This window comes from Microtus oregoni, unplaced genomic scaffold (genome assembly GCF_018167655.1).
Source record: "Microtus oregoni isolate MIOR12 unplaced genomic scaffold, Mior012 000026F_ref0000081, whole genome shotgun sequence".
Classification (NCBI taxonomy): Eukaryota; Metazoa; Chordata; class Mammalia; order Rodentia; family Cricetidae; genus Microtus; species Microtus oregoni.
Genome location: NW_024543085.1, coordinates 32,046,187 through 32,067,504, shown reverse-complemented (window position 1 = coordinate 32,067,504; position 21,318 = coordinate 32,046,187). Strand labels below are relative to the sequence as shown.

Genomic DNA, 21,318 nt, shown 5'->3' with positions numbered 1-21,318 from the left:
TCATGTAGCAGGGTGATCAAATTTTATGAGAAAAACTTATATTCTTTGAACATGTACCATGTATTATCACTCTGACAAACTTGCAGTGCTTCTGGTGTGACTTAAAAATAGTCATATGCATAATAGTGTGCCCTTCATTTCTATCAACACTGTAATTGACTCGTGCAATATTTTAACATGTATATATCCATTAACATGTACATTTGTTTCCACCAAATGAACTAATTAAGATGGAAATTCAATTTGTTTAGCTTGATAGGGGTAAATTGGAACCGCAAAATTGCTTAGTGAGTTATGGATTCTTATTAAAATGATGGAAACAGAAAAATTCAAGTCAAAAATCTGATGTGGTAAACAAGAAGAGGCCCTGTCTTGGACCAGGATAGTTTTCTTTTTTTAGATGAAAATGAATGATTTTGAAGAATTAGCATGTACCAATTCACAGTCAAGCTGCATAAACATTGTGTTCCATTTTTACCGGAAGGACCCTTTCCCTGTAGCCAAGACAGAAAGTCGCCCTAGGGAAGACACAGCTGCATGGTCCTTCCCAGGACTCATCTAATTCCTCAGCTGGTCCCTGGAGCCTGGGAAACTTCTGAGCCGCTCCAGGGTTCCAGGGTGCATCTAGTTCACTGCAGGTGGGTAGGCTCCAAGGCCAGCAGACCTCTTTGATGCCTGTCGCTCCAGGGTTTGGCAGCCTTCAGGGGAGTTATTTATTTGCTCTGTTATTATTTGGAGTGACTAATGGACAATTGGCTCTAGTTGAAAGTGAATTGGATCAAATTGGGATTTGACAACCACATTGTTGATCACAGGCAAGGGGTGAAAGTCAAATGCCTTTCTAGTCCAAGCCAGTATTAGGGTTCCCATCAACTATAGCCCCAGGGGTTTCCACTCTTTGTAAGTAGAGTCTTGTTCTGATGATGAGGAAAAGGTGGTTTCCCTTCTGATATATGATGCCTGTGGATTTGAAGATGGACTTCAAGGCTGTCGTGAATGAATTTGGCTTGGAGATGTAGATCAAAAACAGGTCAGCAGAATAAATGGGTAGATGTGGATTTCTACCAATTTCTTCTTGAACAGACATTTCCCAAGTGTAGCTTGGCTCTGTGGGTTTCTAATGATTCATCTTCTTGCAAAAGGCTAAATGGGAGCCATTGACTTCAAAGACTGCTCCAAAGAATACACACACACACACACACACACACACACACACACACATACACACACCAAAAAAGAAAGAAAGAAAGAAAGAAAGAAAGAAAGAAAGACGAATTTGAGTAGAGGTCTAAGGGGAACATTCAAGAGTGGGAGAGAGGTCAGCTTTAAACCTGTAGAAAGGAACTTTAGAACTCAGAAAAATTCCATTTAAGGAGTGTGGAAGGTTCTTCCACATGAGACAAGTGACCCGGAGCATGCCATTGTGTCCTCTGGGTCTGGGTCTGTCTGCTGTAGTGGTGTTTGTTGGGAAATTGCTCTGACGCTGGCTTGTTTTGCTCATTTTTCCAATATCCTGGCTCCAGATACCTCTTGCTATGACAATCCCATGAAGCCAGGCTCCCACTGGGGAGCGAGCAGCCCTGTCATTTCCTTGATCTTCCCGGAAGGAGTTTTTGTAGACAAAGTAGTGTCAGCTCTGCCTGTAAGATTCCTGCCTTAATCAGGACACGCACATCCTAGGTGTGGGACCCAGAACTGGCTCTTAAAGCTGCTCCCCTACTCATCTTTTTCATCCTTCTGTGTACCCCCAGTCCCTCACTAATGGATAATTATGTGAAAGAAGAGTGGGGATCTCCTTCCCTGAGCTGGAGCACAGAGGGGGTCCCCTTCAGCCCAGGGCTCAGATATACATTAATCTATTTCTTTCTAGCGTTGTTGTATGCCTCAATTTGTATATACCAAAATGTAGTACATAGTGCTATTTTCTTTCTACTCACAAGTTTATGCTTGGATAGTTTATCAAAAATTCAAATACAAATATGAAAAGCAAATACGGCTCTTTTACCTTCTCATTTCAAGTTGCCTCCTTCCTCATTTGATATTAAAAATCTATACCAAGGCATAGCGACATTTTTGATCATCATCCATGGACCTTAGGCACGAGCAACTGGAGAGGAGTTCACAAAAGAAAATGTGAGTTTTCTTCTTTAGCAAGGAATATCAGCTTAAGAATTAGAGGCTGTTTATCTCGAACAGGAATGGATGTTGTTGCCCTTGAAACCTGACAGGGAATGGCTTACCTTGATCCTTGGTAGCATTTAAAAGAAAAATCACACTTTATTGAGAACATTAGAATATTCATATGTAGTCTGTAGAAGTTCTGAACCTAAAATGAGCCCAGAACCCTTGGGATTGGAATTGGAGACTTAGAGAAATGTATATAACATATATGTGTATATATATATGTAATATATATGTATATAGATACATATTTCACATATATATTTCTCAGGAAGCTTTTGAAAACTACTAGTAAAGTTTTTTCAGGGTGTACATGGAGAAAGGATGAAACTGGTTTATCAGGTACATTTGACTTTTACTGAAATGCAGATGACAGAAACACTAAGAAGGAGGGTCATGTGCCGCTGAGGGTCAATCAAGGTCTACACTAGAAAGACAGAGCATAGAAATGTGACTTGATGTTCGCTGAAGCAAATTCACAGATCTTGAAATATATGCCATGACACAGCCTCTAAATGAAATTATTTCCACTTGGAAGTTTCTATATGAAGCACTTTCAATTGTTAGATTGTCTTGGATACTAGATACTTGTATTTATGGAAGCCGCTCTACTAAGTACGAGTCCCAGTGGCTATGAGTTCTAAAGCTACATTTTGTTATGTCTACCATATGGCTAGCAACATGTGTTGGACTACTTTCAGTATATCACTGCCTGAACTAGAATGGAACTGACACTCAGTCCATGCTTGTTATTAGAAAGGCATAGGATCGGCCCTTTGTGTAGCTTCTGTCTCCCCTATTCACTCATCTCCGGCTGCTTAGGCTGAAAACTGCGGCAAGGGTACTTATTTTCTTGGCACCTAAGTTTTTCTTTCTCCTGTTTTATCCTCTGTGCTTGAAGGACGGTCCTAGTACCTATGCTGCCCACACCCAGAGCCCAGCCTCCTCCTCCTGCGTACAGATAATGGTATCTGGCCTTCACTCTGGTCGCTGCCACCCCTGCTTTTCTTCCTGTGCCCAAAGATATGCTGTCATGAATAGAGGCGTAGGCGTAGGGCCCACCGCTACCTTTGAAGCGTTGCTCCTTGGCAATGCTGTGGCAGGAGTGGATTTTGTCCCTTACCACCAGATAATTCTTAACACCTTGACTTTTTTCCTTCTTGCTTTCTATCTTTGTTCTTTTTTGAGCCCTCTTTAGCTGCAGCAGTTACAAGGAGTACTTACTGAGTGATTTCTCTATAGTGGGTGGTACATTCTCAGATCTTTGCATTAAGTTCTGGGCTAAATTCTCCCAATAACCCTGTGGGATAAAGACAGCTCCCAAATAAAGGAGTCGAATCTCAGGTCGGCCATTCCATGGAAGGTGGTTGGACTCGCAACTGACATTGTTGTCTAAGTCCGCCGAACACAAAGACATTTGATACCACTCTTCTGCTTCTATCTCCCGTTTTATGACAGATATTGGAAGTATTTTAGTTCCGTCTTCCCTTCTGCTTCATAGCCAGATCCAATACAAAGGCTCTCACACTGTTAATTTATTTCTAACTCATTAAGGTTTGTAGAACACAGTCCTGGATAATGAATGTTGCTGTTAGCCCAGACCTCCCTAATTGCATATTATGGCATCCGGTTTCATGTCTACTTGTTTTCACAAGCATCCATTTGCCTGGCATGGTGGTTCCAACATGACTGTGTTGAAGAGAGGGTTCATCTGGGACTGGTGGTAGGAGCGTGGCCGGGAGCTGCTGTTTGATCCCCTAGCCTGCTATCACCCGACTCAATTGTCAGACTGCTGTATTCCAGCCACAATGCTGTGCTTGTTTGTGTATGCGAGTCCCTGGCTTTGATTAGCAGCAAGCTACAGAGCAGCTGAACATACAATGGGGACCAAAGGATGGGAAAAAAAATCCTGCTACAGTTTCCCATTGGAAAGCATTCACTGTCAAGCTTGGACATCCAACAGTGGGGCACGGACGGACAGAGGCTGGGAAAGGTTAGGCGATGGATTCTCCACGCCCTACAGCCTGTTGTGTGCAACGAGGTCACTCTGTTACAGGAAGCATCGGGGCTCTATCCCTCCAAATGTCTTTTATGGTTTGGGTTGGAGACTATTATTAATGAGGTTGGAAGAAGGGCAAAGCGTGGAGGGCTGGCGACTGGGAGGAAACCCCAGGATGACAGGAAAGAGGGCAGAGGCATTGAAAATGATATACCCTCCACAAAGGGCAGGACTACACAGCTAATGGCATCATTAATCTGACTGCATGGAAGAGCTGAAGAGCCAGAGCCTTATTTCAATCAATAGAACAAGGAAGTGGGAAGTATCTGTAAATTGAGATTTACTTTTTGGCTGAAACATAAAAACGACACACGTATATAAGGCTCCGTGTGATGTTTGGTACACAGATGCAGTGTGCAATGTTGAAATCAGGTTAAACATTCTTAGCTCTTCAAACACACCTTCTTTATGGTGGAAACATTCAAGTTCCTTTATCCTCAATTTTTGAAACATATAGATAGCACTTTGTTGTGCTCGATTCTTACCGCATTGGGCAGGAACATGTCAGAATGGACAGTGGCAGGTTTTATTTCACATCACAGGTAAAGTCAGTGGTTTCTAGATACAAATGGCAATTGTGTTTTCATTCCTGTCATGGAATTAAATCTTAAATCTACCATAAGCACTCCTTTCTCCTAGAAGCTGTATAACCAAGTATCTGTTTGAAGAACAGAACTTGAGGGTTATCCTGAGAGGAATGGTTCAGTAAAAAAGATTTTCAACATTCAGAATATTTGTCCAAGCTATTGTTCCTGTTACAAGATCTCATCTGTTATTGTACTCTGTGGATTCCTGGAGGAGCCCCCATAAGAGAAAAGGAACATTTGTAATTAGAAAATAAAAGCCTAGAGCCATTTAACGAAGGTTTTCAGAGGAGGAGGATCCACCTTCTCTGCAAGAAAAGGGAGGTTGAAGCAGGGGCAATATTTAAAACAAAAAGTAGAATTGAATTATACACAACAGAAAGTCGGGGGGGCAGAAGAAAGAAGTGGCACCAAGTGCTATGATTTGGCTGTGAAAAGTCCCCTAGAGACTTGTACGTTTGAACACTTGGACCTTGGCTGGTGGGACTATTTGGAGAGGTTGTGGGGCCTTTGGGCACAGGGCCTAGCTTGGGGGCATAGGCCACTTGTGACGGGTTTTTGAGAGTCAGAGGGGAATTGGGGGAAATGTTGAAAATAATAGTGTGGCCTTTTCAGTGCAGGCTAAGCTTGGGTTAGATGTCAAGGAAGCACTGAATGTCCCTTTCAAGGGAAGACACTTGGTCAAAGTATTATAGGAAAGATTATTCCTGGAGAAGGTACAGTGGAGGTAGAGCAGACACGTAGCTTATGAATGGCAGTGCTTCGGGCATCACCCTCCATACCATTGACTGTGCAGACTTTGGAAATATTGTTCACACTTCAGGCCTTAGCCTAACTGTCATATTTTCCATTAAAACTGCCTTTATTGCCCTGGTGAAAAGGATTACTTCCTATTTTGTCCCAAAACTCGCTTTGGTTTTATGTTTTCTATTTAGTATGACCTCCCTCCATCTTTCCATGACTCTTTCTCCCTCCCTCCCTCCCTCCCTCCCTCCCTCCCTCCCTCTCTCCCTTCCTCTTTCCCTTTCTCTCTCCCTTTCTCCCTCCCTCTCTCTGTTCCCCTCTGTCCCTCCCTTCCAAATCCTTTCTATGTATTAAGCATATAATCAGGCTCTACATTAAATATCAGGAATAGTGACATAAATATATTGATTCCCAGTCCCCAGATTATATAATCTAGTCATAGAGCAGCAGGCTGGCATATCAATAATTCAACAGTGCTGTGGTCTAGATATGCATACTGAAGGCATATAAGAAAGATATTTAAATTAATAGTATAGATCAAAGCAGGCTTCCAGAAGAAAGGATCTTTTGACTTGTGATTGAAGAATATTGAGGTGAGCATATTTAAGGTAGAAATGGCGTTGTGAATGCTTAATTCGTTCTTTTCCGGAAGCCATTACTTTAATTGATCCTTCCCACTTAACCTGTCTTTTAAGGTTAATGTTTTCCATGATCTCAATTGGTTGTATGACTGAGTGGACAATGGGATGAATGGCCAAGGCCTGGGTGTCAGTGGGAGTTAGGATGGATCCTTTCGCCAGGTACTGTAAAATGAAAAAAATCTGAAATGTAAGTACCCCAACAGAATGTTAGCGATCGAGAAGTGAATCCAGATGAGATTTGAAATCAATCAACCTGGGAATTCTAGTGTCATCATTGGAAAAGGGAATCTGTGGGGAAAGTCCATTTGGAGAAGTGAGTATTCCTGGTTTAAGGCAGGATGATCACTGGAACTGAGCAAGAGGAGCTGGGCACAGGCTTCCCAGATGTTTCTGAGTTTCATCAGTGTTCTTGACGCCTATGAGTTTCAGGAGGAACCGGCCTCAGACTTGCGACCCCTGGTTGGTGGTAGTCTGGCTGCCAACTCTATTCTTACTTCCCAAAGTCATAACTGCAACTTCTTCCTTAGAAGCTCCAGTAAGATATTCTGTAATAAAACCACGTTAATGATTTTTACTTTTTGCAAGATGTGTTGTATGATGCATGCTTGGATCAATGAACTTTTTTTTTTTTTTTTTTTTTTTTTTTTTTTTTTGGTTTTTCGAGACAGGGTTTCTCTGTGGTTTTGGAGCCTGTCCTGGAACTAGCTCTTGTAGACCAGACTGGTCTCGAACTCACAGAGATCCGCCTGCCTCTGCCTCCCGAGTGCTGGGATTAAAAACGTGCGCCACCACCGCCCGGCTCCATGAACTTTTAAGAAAACCCTACAGTCAGGTCTTGATGTCAGATGAATATGAAATCTTCTAGAAAAATAAAAAACAGGCGAGATAAGAAAGTCATCTGCCATTCCAGTGACCACCCATTCTTCAAGTGCTCACTGAATCACTCATGGAGATTTTCATCTCCCCTGACACTGTTCATTTTCCCGTGTCAGAGGAATTTTCTTCTGCTGGTCATGGGCAGAGTCATTACTTCAGCAACCAGCGTGGGAAAGAGAGTCAGGTAATTCAGTCCCGGAATGACAGTGAAAGCCAGACTGTTAGGATCAGTAAGTACTTACAACAGTTTGTGTGATAAACACTGTTTGGGGCTCTAGTCAAAGGCAGAGGTGGCAGCCCTGATGCTCTTGGGTGAAGGGCTCCTATCCTGGGAGGATTTTCAACAACACAGTCCCTGTTTTGTGGTAAGACTTTGGCTCTTCTGCATGCCCTGTGGGGAACCCAAGATGTTCCCTTCCTTCCTCCCACTTTCTTCATCCCATTCCAGGTTCTTCCCTCTCCGTGAGAGCAGGAAGACAGGGACACAGATCGATTTTATTTTTCTTCCTTAAAATTTATTTGTCCGGTTTGGTTAAATGGGAAGAAAGCTCAGGAAGTAAGAATTGTCTGCATTCCAAGCCTCAAGTTAATCGTGATTCAGGAGGGGGCAGGATGTGTCCTGGGGAAGCAGATTAGACAAGGCATTTTGTAAGGACGCTATTTAGCTTGGAATCTGTTGTATTTAGTGTGATTGTGGATGAAAGCCTTTAGTTCACAATTTCTGGTCCAAGAGGGTAAAATAAGAGATTTCATTGAAGGCTCGCCCCTCCCTTGGTTCCTTTGAATAAGGTAACTTCCTCCAGAGCGAGTACACTCAAGTCTGATTGTGGATCTTCTGTCTCTAGTGACCCCTCCACCCCTTGATATTTTAAAGAGAAGTTTAAACTTTGTTTAGACTTTTCTTTGATGACAGTCACAGCTAATAACAATACACGATGTGGCCGTTGGGAAAATTGCTTTCCTACCTACATCTTACCTTATCAACCTCCTTGGTGGTTTCTGTGCAACGAGCTTGATTATGGTTGTCTTCTCTATGCATTATAATAGCGAGGTTCTGAAAAGGTAAGAAGTCCATGTCGAGCAAGTGTGAAAAAGGGAGAGCGGCAGTTGTCTCGCCTGCTTCATAGGCCCTTCTGGGAGTCATTAAGATAGGCTATAGAGAGGGTGTGGCTCAAAACATTGCTGACATAGTTCCATTACCATTCTTACTTTAAAAGATTTATTATTTGTGTGTGCGTGCATGTGTGTGTGCATGTGTGTGCATGTCAGGCAGAAGACAACTCTGTGGAGCTAGTTTTCTCTTCCTACCTGTACTTGGGTTCCAGGGACTGAACTTGGATCATCCCACATATAAAGGGATAAGCGGCACTTGGAAACTTTGACAGAGAAGTGAAATTTTTAGTTACTGGCAGTCTTCACTTTGCTTGGACCCATTACACGGCTGAATTAGTTGACGCTAGTTGTCTAACAACGTAGCTCATACTTGAGTGTATGAACTAAAGGTAGCATGCACATTTCCCTATATATGCATCATTTATTCACGTTAGGCCCAGACCCCACGGCATGTGGCGTGCTTGTCTTCCTATCTTCCAGTAATAAACTTACGAGACATCTTTTCAGAAATGGGTAATCTGAAGACACTGGCCAACAGAAAGAGAAGTGCAGACAAGACAGGGGAAGGAATTTAACAGGAGGTGGAACTCAAATCATAAATGGAGTAAGATTAAGTGTGACAACATGGACCACTGTGTCTATCTGAGAGACCCTCTGTGTGCAGCAAGCACACTTCACAAAGACAGAAGACAAACTAATCCTTGTAAATGTGGAACGCAGGCCTGACAAAAGGAGACGCTTTTCCCAATGGGACTGAAGCTAGCAGCAAAATTACTTTAATGGGATTTTAGGTCCTAAACAGTGAAATGTTAGAAGCTGATCCAAACCTAGAAAGGTGTCTGACAGTTTTCCAAGAAAAGAAAAAGCAACTGTCACATGCTACAAATTTTCCCACAAGAGCAAGAAAGTAATCTACTCTGATCAGTCTTGTTAAATTTTCCCAAATCTTCAAATCTGTTTTTGTTGTATAACAGCAGAGTAAAGAAATACTAGTTTTCCCTATATCTTAGTTTCTCTATCCGTTTACAGGTAGTAGTAAGAAGGATTTTAGTGATCAGATATAATTTTTAATAGGCCACAGATCAGTTGTAATTTCCCCAGTTGATGTCCCTGGTGTCTGGTTGAATCTCACCTCTATTGTCCCATGTAACCTTGTATATTACCAGCTTCCTGCAGTGGATCTGTCCCTATGCCACTCCTGAAAAGAAACAGATTGAGTAGGTTTTATAGTTTTAAAGTAGAGATCAGGGGCCACCAGCAGAACCTGTCCATCCACTTATCTATCCACACAAGCTAGTTATGGAATATGCTCTTCCAAGCCTCAAGAACACACGGGTAGAAGCATGGAACGCGCCTGCCTTCATTCTTTGTACATGAAAGGCAAGCATGAACAAAATTGGCCAGCATGAAGGACCGTGGAGAAGAGAAGAGAACAAAGAAACAGAGGGCGGTGTATGTGAGGGAGAGAAGAGGGTGAGGAATGAGGGTGTGGAGAGGTTCCTCAGTCCCAGTCCATCATATTTTCATTTCTGGGAAGAAGAAAGCAAAGCAAGGCAAAACAAACAAACCTACAAGTGTTAATTTCATATTATTTCAGCATGGAAGCTTAAACTTCTTAATCTGGATTTTTATGAAAATGTTTTTATGACAAAGAAATATCTGTTAATGTTCAATATATCATTCTATTTATTCTACTCACCTATAACTTATTTTGAGTAAAATGTAAAAAACGAGTTAATTTATAACTAGAACTTTCAGATTATGTTAAGTTCTTCATAATTTAAGCATTAAAGCAGTCTTTTATTATTGTCATTTTCATACATTTAAATCTAGATTCCTATGTTTTTTGTACCAAAAGATGGTTATAGTTCCACTAAGATGTCAATATCAGACATCATTGAGATGAGAAGAGAACCGTTTTGATTTTGATAAAATAGCCAAAGGTCACTCATATAGTAGTCAGTGTGCAAGAATACAGCATTGGTACAGATAAATTTTAAATTCACATGCAGAATATCCATTATCCCTAACCATCTAAGTCGGTATCCATGATGAACACCATGATGAACACTAGTAATGTCTGCAGAAATTTCACCTCTGCTGGTTATTTATTTTATAATTAGCAGCTAGAGATGAGTGGAGACAACGATTTACCATTCTGGGTGATTATATATGGACTAGGACCTCCGAGGAAGTAAAATATATGCCTTTTGCAGAACAAAAACAAAAACAATTTGAAAACCACAGAGGAACCCAATCCGTATTTGATTGAGCAGATGTTATTCTTATAAAGCAAACATCTCTCTGACTCCTAGCCAAGAGCAGGTAGAAAGCTTGACCTTAAGAGAGTTTGATAAATGGTATTAACCTCCAAGTTTGGGGCTGATAGCAGGAGGTGACCTCGAAGTTGCTTTGCTTGTTTAGCTGTGCTTAGCTGTGCACGGGTTATATAATTCACTACCTCGGAGAGCAGGGTAGCGTTACGGACACGATAGCAAGCGAGCCCTACCAGATGTTCATTAGCCTGGGTGCTCTGAATGGGACACCTGTGGGCACAAAATACATTGTGGGACGAAGACTCATTAGAAGTCGAGCACATGCGGTTCACCTCATAGCAGGGAATGTTCCCCAAGCCCGGCTTGCTCTGCTAGAAGAATGACCACCTTGGGGTGTGTGGGGAGGATAACAAGGTGCCCTGTGGCCTGGCTCCATGCTGAGCTGTGTGGTCAGACAAAGCAGAGAGCTGGTTTGTGAAAAACAACGGCTGTTAGGATTGCAATTCAGTTGACAAGCGAGCGTCAGAAAGCCAGCAGAAAGTGTAGAATGCAAAGTTGAAAATGAAGGCAAGCCTACAGAGAAGTTTGTTTATTTTTCTCTATGCCGTGTCCAGAGTCATATTTCCCAACGATGTTGGCCCTTTTCTATCTAAACACCTTTGAAGATGCCCCCTGCCTTTTAGAACTTCTCTCAGCCATTGATTTAAGTTTGATACCGAGCATGCATTCCTAATCTCTGTAAAAATACAATGCAGTATGTGTTAGCCATGCAAAAAATATCAGCAGTGCTCAGTTTCATAGTAGTGCGGGAAGGTGCGGTTACAGCTGCATCACAGCAGATCGAGTAGAGAATGGACTGCTCATTCACGACACGACGCTGAGCTGTGCTGCTTCATCCTGAGATGTCAGAGCCACCCTCTTCTCTCTGTGCCTTTTATTGTTTCTAGATGTGTTAGGGGAAGGAGTTTATTGTAGTGTGTGGGCAAGTTTCAGTGGAAAACGAGGAGAAAGAGAAAAGGTAAGATTGTTTTGTGTTGTTTTTATCTTCCTGTGGTATAAATTGTAGCAATACAATCGAAGCTGCTGAGTGTTTGGTTAAATATTGATGTATTACGTTTATGTTTTCCAAAGCAGCAGGAACATCACAGGCATATGCAGACTATGGTAAGGGATCATATGGCTAAGAAAGCTGTATGGCATTGTTTATTGTTTTTGAAATGTCACGGGACCCGGCATGAGGACTCTTAGGTAGTGAAGTGTGTTTAGATGGGGTAGACCAGGGAGGTCAGTAGTTCAGAGGGTGGACTGAATGGTGCCTAGATCACTTACCAATCCACTATTTAAATGCTGCCTTGAGTGTTGGCAAAACAGGTGTCCTCACAGCAGGGAACAGGCCACATGCCTGGCCTATTTGGGCAAATGGCAACAGTTCTTGTCTGCAGCCTTCCCCTCCCCTCAGTCCCACTCACCAGCTCTTGGTAACGTCCTTATTCTCATCCATGCAGATTTGAATATCCTTTGCGGACACCAAGAGACAATGTGAGCATCAGTCAGGTTCTGATGAAATGACAATGTAACCCCTTCCCCCAGGGGAGAAATTCTGGATTTTCTAACTCAGTTGCTACAACCAGAGGGTGGAAAAGTCATATATATATATATATATATATATATATATATATATATATGCATGTATATATATGTGGATATATAGATGATATAGATATTGAACAGAGAAGGGAAAGCATGAAGGTACAGAGGTCTTAGGAAAATGATTGAGACATTTGCTTCCAGTTTTTCATTCATCTTGATTCAATGTTATATTTTTAGCTTCATCCCCAAAGATCTAAGTAATGCTGTCTCTGGAGTTTTGACAACCAATGGCAGGGAATCAGGGTCTCTCTCTGTAATACTGAACACCTGGGGGCAGAAGTTCCGATAAATATTTCATATATATGATTCGGTTGTTCCCACAAGAACGTAGGAAAGCGTGGAGATTAATGACCCCCGTGTCAGAGGTGTACACATTGACAACAGTGTTAAGGAAACCGCAGGTCTTAAAATACAAGCTCCATGGAGAAAGTATCCATGCTGCTTTAGAAGTCATGTGGTAGCCCATTACACGAAGTCAGAAGAAAAAGAGCTCAGTTACGGTTGGGGTGAACTGGTGAGTGAAAAACCAGTAGCCAGGGAGTGTAAGAGCAATTTTATAGGAATATCCAAAGGGGAGACCTCACACCTGCAGTTAAAATGCCAGGTGGCAAGCAGACAAGAAAACTTGGGTGCTCACTGGGGACGGGTCAGTTCTCTTTGTTAGCATTTTGACCTGCTTTTATGATGATGGACTTCATCTTACTTGAAACATGATTTCTCTGTTTTATAAGGAGTTCAAGGGTTTTGTTTTGTTTAAGTTAAACTCCTTTCTCAAAATCTTTAGTTAGCTACTAACAAAGACCAAAGTTGAATTCAAGTTGTCTGTCCCTAAGATTCATGGTACTAATAACTTCATGACGAGTGTCAGCACCCCTGGGAAGGGAACTAGTTCCCACCACCCACAAAAGCCTATGACCATTTGTTCAGTTGCTCGTTAACTCACCACACACACACACACACACACACACACACACACACACACACACGGTCCATCTCTGAAAAGCCTAGGGATGTGAAGTTAAAAGGAGATGAAGAACCCACCATTTGTTGCCTTAAAATTAAAAAGAAAAGAAAAGAAGAAGAAAAAAAGGATGAGCTTGAAGTATTTACAGATGTCCACATCTAGAGCCACAGAGATAAAATAGCCCATGGGAGACTCTGGAGTGTTCTATCTGACTTTCCTATTTTGGGGAATGTCTGGAATTGCTGCCTTAGCATCAGGAGTAAAAGAAGAGTATGTTACTCAAAGACTTTACCCCTTTCTCACTTCCTCCACCATGAGCCTTCAGCCACCCACTGACTTCCTTGAAGAAGGGTCCATCTCATCAGGAATTTCTTTACACACTGCAGGTCCCTTCACCTGTAACTGCTTGTGCTTGTGTTCCCAGGGCACTGATTCATGCCGATCTCGTGCACATGTTCTGTGGTTAGCAGGGCCTCACTTCATTCATTTTCTTTCGGCAAAGGTGGTAATTTATATGATGCAAGGACTTTATTTCTTAAAAGAATACTTTAGAAACTTTACTTTAAAAACATTGCAAATAAAATAAACATCACACACCAAAATTAACCAGATCCAAGTTGTATATACTTCTCCGTGGCCTTCGGTACTGTTAGGCTAGCAATTCTGAAACTGGAGTGTCATGATGGACTTTATCCTCTTAGGCCTTTATTTCCTTTCCCCATTAGCACCCTTCACTACTGTCTGGTTGACATATTGAATGTCCTATGCGTGGTTGTCTTTAATGTATTTAATTAAGATTTTCTTTCAAGAAGACTGTGAAATCCACAGACAAAGAGGAAACAAAATGAAGGCACTAGCTACCTGTTCATGCCTGTATTGATGTGGTACTGCAATATTTTGTGGTTTCTAAAATAAAGAGCAAGTGAGTAAAGTTTCTAAGTTTCTGGGATTTCTCTAATTGGAGCCCCTAGGTATGTGAGCAGATGGCCTGAGATATGGGGATTACGACCAGGGGGCCTCTGAGATTCCCATGCTACCCACATGCTCAAACCCGCTGCCCAGCTAGGACAGTTTGAAAAAGAAATTTAGATTTAGAAGTAGCCAGACATTTAAAAGATTCTTGTTCAGATTTAAATCACGAAGTCCATGAGGGAGAAACAAACAAACAAAACCATATTCTGATTCCTGCGTCGAGGAGACCAAGGGACAGAATAATGAACATCTGGAGGCTAGAAGAGGCAAAGGCAAGCGGGAGAATGCACACCTAGCTTTGGCGTTCTCTGCTTCTCCAGGTCGCTGCTCATCCTGCCTCTTAGCCCTCGAGGATTCACTGATGCCCTGAGAGTAACTGTAGGGTATGAATGTGCTTCTGATTAAGATTGCCATGCATGTATAGAAATGAGGGTGGAAAGAGAGAGAAAGAGAGAGAGAGAGAGAGAGAGAGAGAGAGAGCGCATCAACCTGAGAGCAGTCCCACATCCAACAGAGAGGCTGGGCTTGGGGACAGACAAAGCAGCTAATTGTGAGCAGTTCCACTAAGGGGCCTGGGAAACTCAAGCACAGAGGGGTGGCTGTGACCCATTTGGCACGAGCGGGGCTGGCCCTGCATATTTCAGCACCCTAGATGGTCAAACACCTGGGGTTTCTCATGAGTGCAGCCCTGTTCTTGGAGATTTATGACATTTACCAGATTTGGCAGCCGGCTAATCTGCAGGAAAGGTAATTCTTTAAGTAGTCCAGTGTGCAAGGCAGGGCTCCCCAGGAGGGCTCCGGTCCCCCTCCTTAGTTCCATTCAAAGCTTGGACAGTTTGGCCACAATGAAAGTGCTGTCTGAGGCTGGGGAGTTGGCTCTGGGGGTTAAGTGCTTGCTGTGCAAGCATGAGGACCTGAGTCTGAAATACCAGCTTGTTAAGTATAAAAGGCACGGCTGTGATCCCAGCACCATGATGTGGAGACAGGGGGATCCGTGGAGCACGCTGGCCTGTCAGTACAGCTGAAACGCCAAGTGCCAGATCTAATGAAAGACCCTGTCTCAACAAAGAATAAGGTAGAAGAAGAATCTGATGGCTACCTCCGGTCTCTATACCTGTGTGGGCAAGTGCATCTACATGCACACAGATGCACACAGCTCACAGGCATCACACACACACACTCTTGTTTGAAAGACAGACAGGTAACTGTTATTAATGAAAGGGGACCTTCATTTGTCTTAGTAAAATTCTCTTTAGTGATGTCATGTAACATATGTGATCATGAAAAATGCTTTGCTGAATTTCTTAGATATTATTATTTGTCCACTAATGGGTTTTCTTAGATTTATGTTCCCTTAATATTTAGAGTGGTCCCGTATTCCAAATCTCAGGGTAGAAACGGAAGTGCATGTTCTGTCCTGACACAGCAGTAATGAGAGAGCCAGTGAAGCTGAGTCCGGACTCAGAGCTTCCAGAAAGTGCAGCTTTGGGGGATGGAAGCTTGAGGTGTGAAATGAGACTGTCAGAATTAACTACCTTTAAAACAGGAACGATTGTAAGGGATCGGTTGGCCTAGAGACTCACTGGCTCCATTCTGTAGACTCCTCTGCTCTGAAGAGGTCTCTTGGGGGACACAGCAATGAGGGGGAGGTCATTCACGTGTTTGTTTTCTTTGTCACCTGATTGTAGTAGGCTGGAAGTAAAGGGAACCAAAAGGAAACTCAAAGGAGCTTAGAGATTTCACACTTCTGCCTTGGTCTGGATTCAGTTATCCTGGCCTTTCCATGCACCAAGATCTTCCATCTCATACAGATTCCTACTCTGCTCATGAGGATTTGTTGAAACTAAATTTACTGTCTATTGTTGCAATTTATCAACACGCACACACCACACACACACACACACACACACACGGACGCACACACACACACTCACTCACTCACATTCACTCACACCTTGATTTTCGGCATTTTTAACGCGAAGTTACAAGCGATGGAGAGCCTCTCTCTGGTGACTATCTTGGTTTTTTTCTGTGACTTGAGAGGTAGTTATCTTGGCCTTGTCACTTTCTTCTGTTAGGGTTCCATCATTCTCCTACCCTTTATCCCCTTCCTAATGGCCAAGAACAACTGTCATCTGTTCTCCAAGCATGTGTTTCCTTAGGCCAGTCAGCTCAGCTACCCACAGGTGTGCATCTGTCTCACAGCGATGCCGTTCCTTGCACAGTTATCAGCATCCTCTTTTCTGCTGTCAAGTGGTTCTTCACTAGGTTTCCAAGTCAAAAGAACAGCAGACTGAGAGTCGGATTCCTGATCCATGCGATCAGCATTTCTATCAGCACCAGCCAAGAAATAAATCGTATCATTCTAACAGAGGATGAACATATATTATAGTTAGCAATGCGCCAAGTTTTCAGTTACACACAGGACAAACACTACCACCACCACTATTGAGGAATCACAAAGTTGCATAGAGTAGGATGGGCTTGGACCTGACAGAGCTTGCTTTGACTTTTAAGCTTATTCAACATCCCAAGACAGAGGCCATTCTGACAGCTCTTTTTACTTCGCCACGTACGCCTTCAAAGGTGCTACAGAAATTTTGTACATGTCTGGGTTCTGTGGAATGCAGACATGGCACTGGAGACTCTCATTTACCTCTGCCAGGTGCCCTGGGGCCTATGAAACGTACCACAATACACACGGAATGCAGTAACGAGCCGTGATATATTGCTGAATCTGCTTTAGTTAAGAGAATGCTTATACACAGTCTGCTGCAGGAAAGCTGGTCCTGGGATTGTGTTATTTAGGGCATTATGTGGCCTTCTGAACATTTTGGTTGTGATTCACGACTTTAAGCTGAGCTTCCATAGATATGTTTTTTTTTTTTTCTTTTCTAATGAGATTTCTTCATCCTGCTCAGACTGTGGAATAACACGACACCAGATAAAAATAAAGTAACAGCTAAAATAAGCGATCATTTCCCCCCTGCTTTCCAAATGTGTTTCCTTGGCTTGGGCTCCTAACCCAGCAGCCAACTGAAAGAGGCTGGGTACTAATAAGCAGCAGCTCAGGCTCAGCCTGGGGTGACTATACAGAGGGCGGATTCTATCCCAAGAGGGTGCAGGGTCTTCCTGGATTCCCAGAGGGCCAAACAAAGCTCTCACCACAGCAAACAGGCAATCTGCAGCACATCAGAGCTTATAACTGTGTTGGCCATGGAGAAAATCTTGTCACACTAATGATCAGAATTGTTAACGTAGATAGGAGCTGAAATTTATTTCACCCTTTGACAGTTATGAGAAATTTGGCTGAGAGAAGAATTTTATAAGGGAAAGAGTGGGTACAGACCGTCCACTTTTAAAAACTGCTTACAGAAATGTCCCCTGTGGATAGTTCCATCCTTGAGGATTTGAGTAGGAATGGAATTGTTTCTAGAATTACTGAAAATGTTAAAAATATGTATTCTAGACTCACTATCTAGGGCAGCTCCAAGGGAGTGTATTGACCAGCTGGGTCACACCGGAAGGACTGCGTGTCCCATTGTCAAAAAGGCTCCCTTCAGATGAGATGACACCTTGTCATGCACGGGAAGGGAGGCATCTCTGGGTGCACTACAAAGCTATGAACAGAAATGCTACCTACAGACCAGGTGGCCCTGACACAGCTCCCATCAACTGCCTTTGTCCCCTCAGCACTGGGTTCTCCAAGTCTTACATCTGACTGGGTACTGTCACCACAATCTTCTCCTAGATAGTTTGGGAAATATGGTCCTATGGTCTTTACATTTTTTTCTCCTGGCTGCACTATGCTTTTCACATGCTGCATTCTGGAAGAGAGCTGGGATGCCTGCGCAGCCACTGCCAGGCATGAGTTCCCTACTGCTGGGGCACAATACCTTACAGAAACAACCTGAGAAACTGGCTCACAGTTTAAGGTCCAGTTCACCACGATGGGGGAAGTCGTGGCAGCAAGAGCTTGAGGGGACTGGTTATACTCCTTCAGCAGTGTTCAGGAAGCAGAGAACAATGGATGCTATTGTTTAGCTCACGGTCTCTTTATGGGCATTTTCTACCCACATTTAATTTGGGTCTCTGAACCACAGTTAACTAGATAATTTATCATAGTTACATCGAGTGGCTTGATTCCTAGGTGATTTTAGATGCAGCCAAATTGGCAGACAATATTAACCATCATACCTGGTTGTCTTGGGAGAGGCAGAAGTCTAAAGGTTATCAGAAAAAAAAAAGACATGTGGCCTGCCAAGATTGTTCGGTATCTGCAAGATGGGTAAGGAAATGGGAGCCAAATGAAACAAAAAAAAGAAAGGTTTTCCAAAGTATAGTAGTGAAGTTTCTTAAAGCATTTTTACAACATATTAAATATCACTGTAAAATTTTTTTCCACAGCAACCCCGTGTAAGAAGTTAAAAAGGTCATTAATTTGCTTTAGTGGCAATGTCTACTAATTCTGTCTCTATCCATTTCATGTATTTTCTACATTTGGCTTTATATTAAGTTGTTTTAAACAAGAAACTAACTATTCCAAAGTCAAGATTGATTTTTATTCAATAAAATGGAAGTTTCTAGTTTTCTGCTTGAATTGTTTGGTTTTCACTTAGACTGGATGTTAAAAATGTATCCAGTGATTTATACCTTCTATTTTTTATTAAATATATGGGTGGGAGAAATGATAAATAAACAGCAACAAATTTCCCAAAGGTTGGTATTTAAAACAGATTTGAGATAAGGAAGCTTGGCTCAGCAGCTTAACCACCACTAAGCCTCAGGCCAAGGAGGCAGAGGGATGTGTGAGCCACCCAGGAAAACCTCAGCGCAAGCAAACTCCTTTGTGCATCCCTCCATTCTCGTGGTGGCAACCTTCCCAGTTGTTTATCCCTTTCTTTTAACCTTGCTCTTTGTTCTAGATAGAAAAGCAGCGGGGAACCTCCAGACAAAAAGCTCACTCCCTAATAGAGGGGAACAGGGTTATTTGGCTACACACCTTAATTTACAGGGGTTTTCTTTGGAGAACGGTGCAACAGAACTGTTGAGCGTTGACCACCAAAGAGACTACATCTTACTTTACGAAATGGAGTAAATGCTTCCCATGTTTGCAGATCCCTTAGCCCTTCATCACTGTTACTTGTTGCTTCTTTCCCCCCCATGTGGGGGATGGCTACAAACTTACATGTTTAGAAATCATTTTGACAGTATGGTCATTTAGTAAACAGCAATAGTAGATTCCCCCATGGGGCCTATGATTTCTTTAATCATGGGCTTCTGACCAGTTTACAGTACCAGGCAGGAGTCCCTTCTGTGGATTAGGCCTTCTTTCTAATCAGAAAACAGCTGGTCACCCGCACAACCATCTTGACACTATTCCACCAGTGGGCACATGGTACCTGACCAGGGCCATCTTGCAGCATGCAGGACCTTACACTGGATAAGACCATTGATGCTTTCTGCCTTCAGTAACAGCACTATTTTATTTGTTTGTTTTTTGTTATTCGAGACAGGGTTTCTCTGTGGTTTTGGAGCCTGTCCTGGAACTAGATCTTGTAGACCAGGCTGGTCTCGAACTCACAGAGATCCGCCTGCCTCTGCCTCCCAAGTGCTGGGATCAAAGGCGTGCGCCACCACTGCCCGGCTAACAGCACTATTTTAAAACAAGATCCCTTTCTCGTTGTGTGATAATAACATGAAACCTTTTCCCCAGGCATCCCAGGCCTCCAGGTTGCATGAAACTGTATAGTATCTCCATTTTGTTCTCTGTTCCTGGCTCCATTTCGGTGTCTATTTTTGACTCTATCCTTCTTTTCTCCCCCAGTTCTAACTTAATGTGGCTTTTTAAATGGACATGGTATGGAAACCTTTTGGCTCCAGCATTGAACCAGTCAGGTGTCAGAATACCGGTGTCAGGATGAGGCATTGTGTTTAGAGCCCTTTAGTGGGGTACACCTTCTTAGGCTTTAAGTCCTTAGAACACTGTTTATGTTTCGGGACACTCACCGAGAGCCATTGTGTTGGAGAGAGATAAGAGATGAACCTGAGTCATGATAAAATGATCCTATGTTTGATCATCATCTGCCTTCCACAGAAGAACTCATAGTCACCCCATCTTAGCATGGTAGACGCTAATTGTGACTAGACCAACCCAATGTGGTATATCTCATGATCTGTTTATACATACATATATATATATATATATATATATATATATATATATACCTTATTGATCTGCAAATCCCAGCCCCCTGGAAGCAGCCTTGTATAAGCTCCCATGGAAAAGGAATGAAACAGATGATCAGTTCTTTGAGAAGCTTTGGTGGGTCTAGGTCAGGTGATTTGAGCAAGTTCTCACTACTGGTGGGATATGGGTGTGGATGCGTGTGTGTTTTGGTTTATGTGTGCACGATTCTGTGACTCAGCTGTGTGAAACAGCAAGGTTGGTTCCGTGCTGTCTTTTCTTTCTGCTCTTTGCCAATGATTTCTTTTACTTTTCTTCTTTTGAGCAGCTAGGGAAAAAGATAATATAACCTTTGAAAGAAAGTGGTTATTGCCCAATGAGACTGAAATTCATGACTTTTAAATAGTAATAAATTTTGGAGCTTCCAGAGCTTTGAAGAACTCAGGGCATAAAATTCATGACAATAAACAACGAATTGGCTCCATAAGAGGTAGCTCTTTCCCCCGGTGGATGAGATAAAAATTTTGATAACAGTAGGAACAGCAGGTCAGAGGGAGAAAAATTACAAAGGCATCGCTGGGTCCCAGAGTAAGAGCCCTACAACACTCCTTGGGATAAAAGGGAACAGACTGTATAATACTAGGGGCTTTAGATTCAGTGGTTAGGTGAAGCTGTTTCCTACCGCCAAAGACACAGCAACAGCCTCCCACCACAACACACAGCCGTCCACATAGAGCAGCCAGAGTAGGGGAGTTATGCAGGAGAGGAGGAGAGACGTTCATGAGCACACTCTGTCCCTTACTCTGCTGTTCATCAGTGGCTTTAGGCTCTTTTTTGGGAATACCCATGCATACTTTGAGGACTAACTGCAGGGTAACAAGCCATGGCACATAGAAAGGACCAAGTGTATTTAGTCTGGGTTCTTAATCACGCAAGAAGAAATTTTAATATGTTGCTTCTAGTCAGAAATAAGAGGAAAAAGAAAAAAAAACTTTTGAAAAAAGCTATCAGTATAATTAAGTAAGTTTTCCACCCAGGTGTTCTTGGAAAGGTCTTCCCTACGTTTGTTCA

General features: G+C 42.6%; 1 protein-coding gene across 2 annotated transcripts in view; it reads left to right on the top strand.

Moving 5' to 3' along the window:
* The window catches only part of Ptn (pleiotrophin), an 86,095-nt gene that overhangs the window by 7,908 nt on the left and 56,869 nt on the right, over positions 1-21,318 (top strand). The window contains exon 1 of one of the 2 annotated variants that reach the window (XM_041675730.1): positions 11,471-11,492. The exons of the other annotated variant lie outside the window; for it this stretch is intronic. The gene's annotated coding sequence lies outside the window, so the exon portion shown is untranslated. Of the gene's footprint in view, positions 1-11,470; positions 11,493-21,318 lie in introns of those variants that run through there. 2 annotated transcript variants of the gene reach the window in all.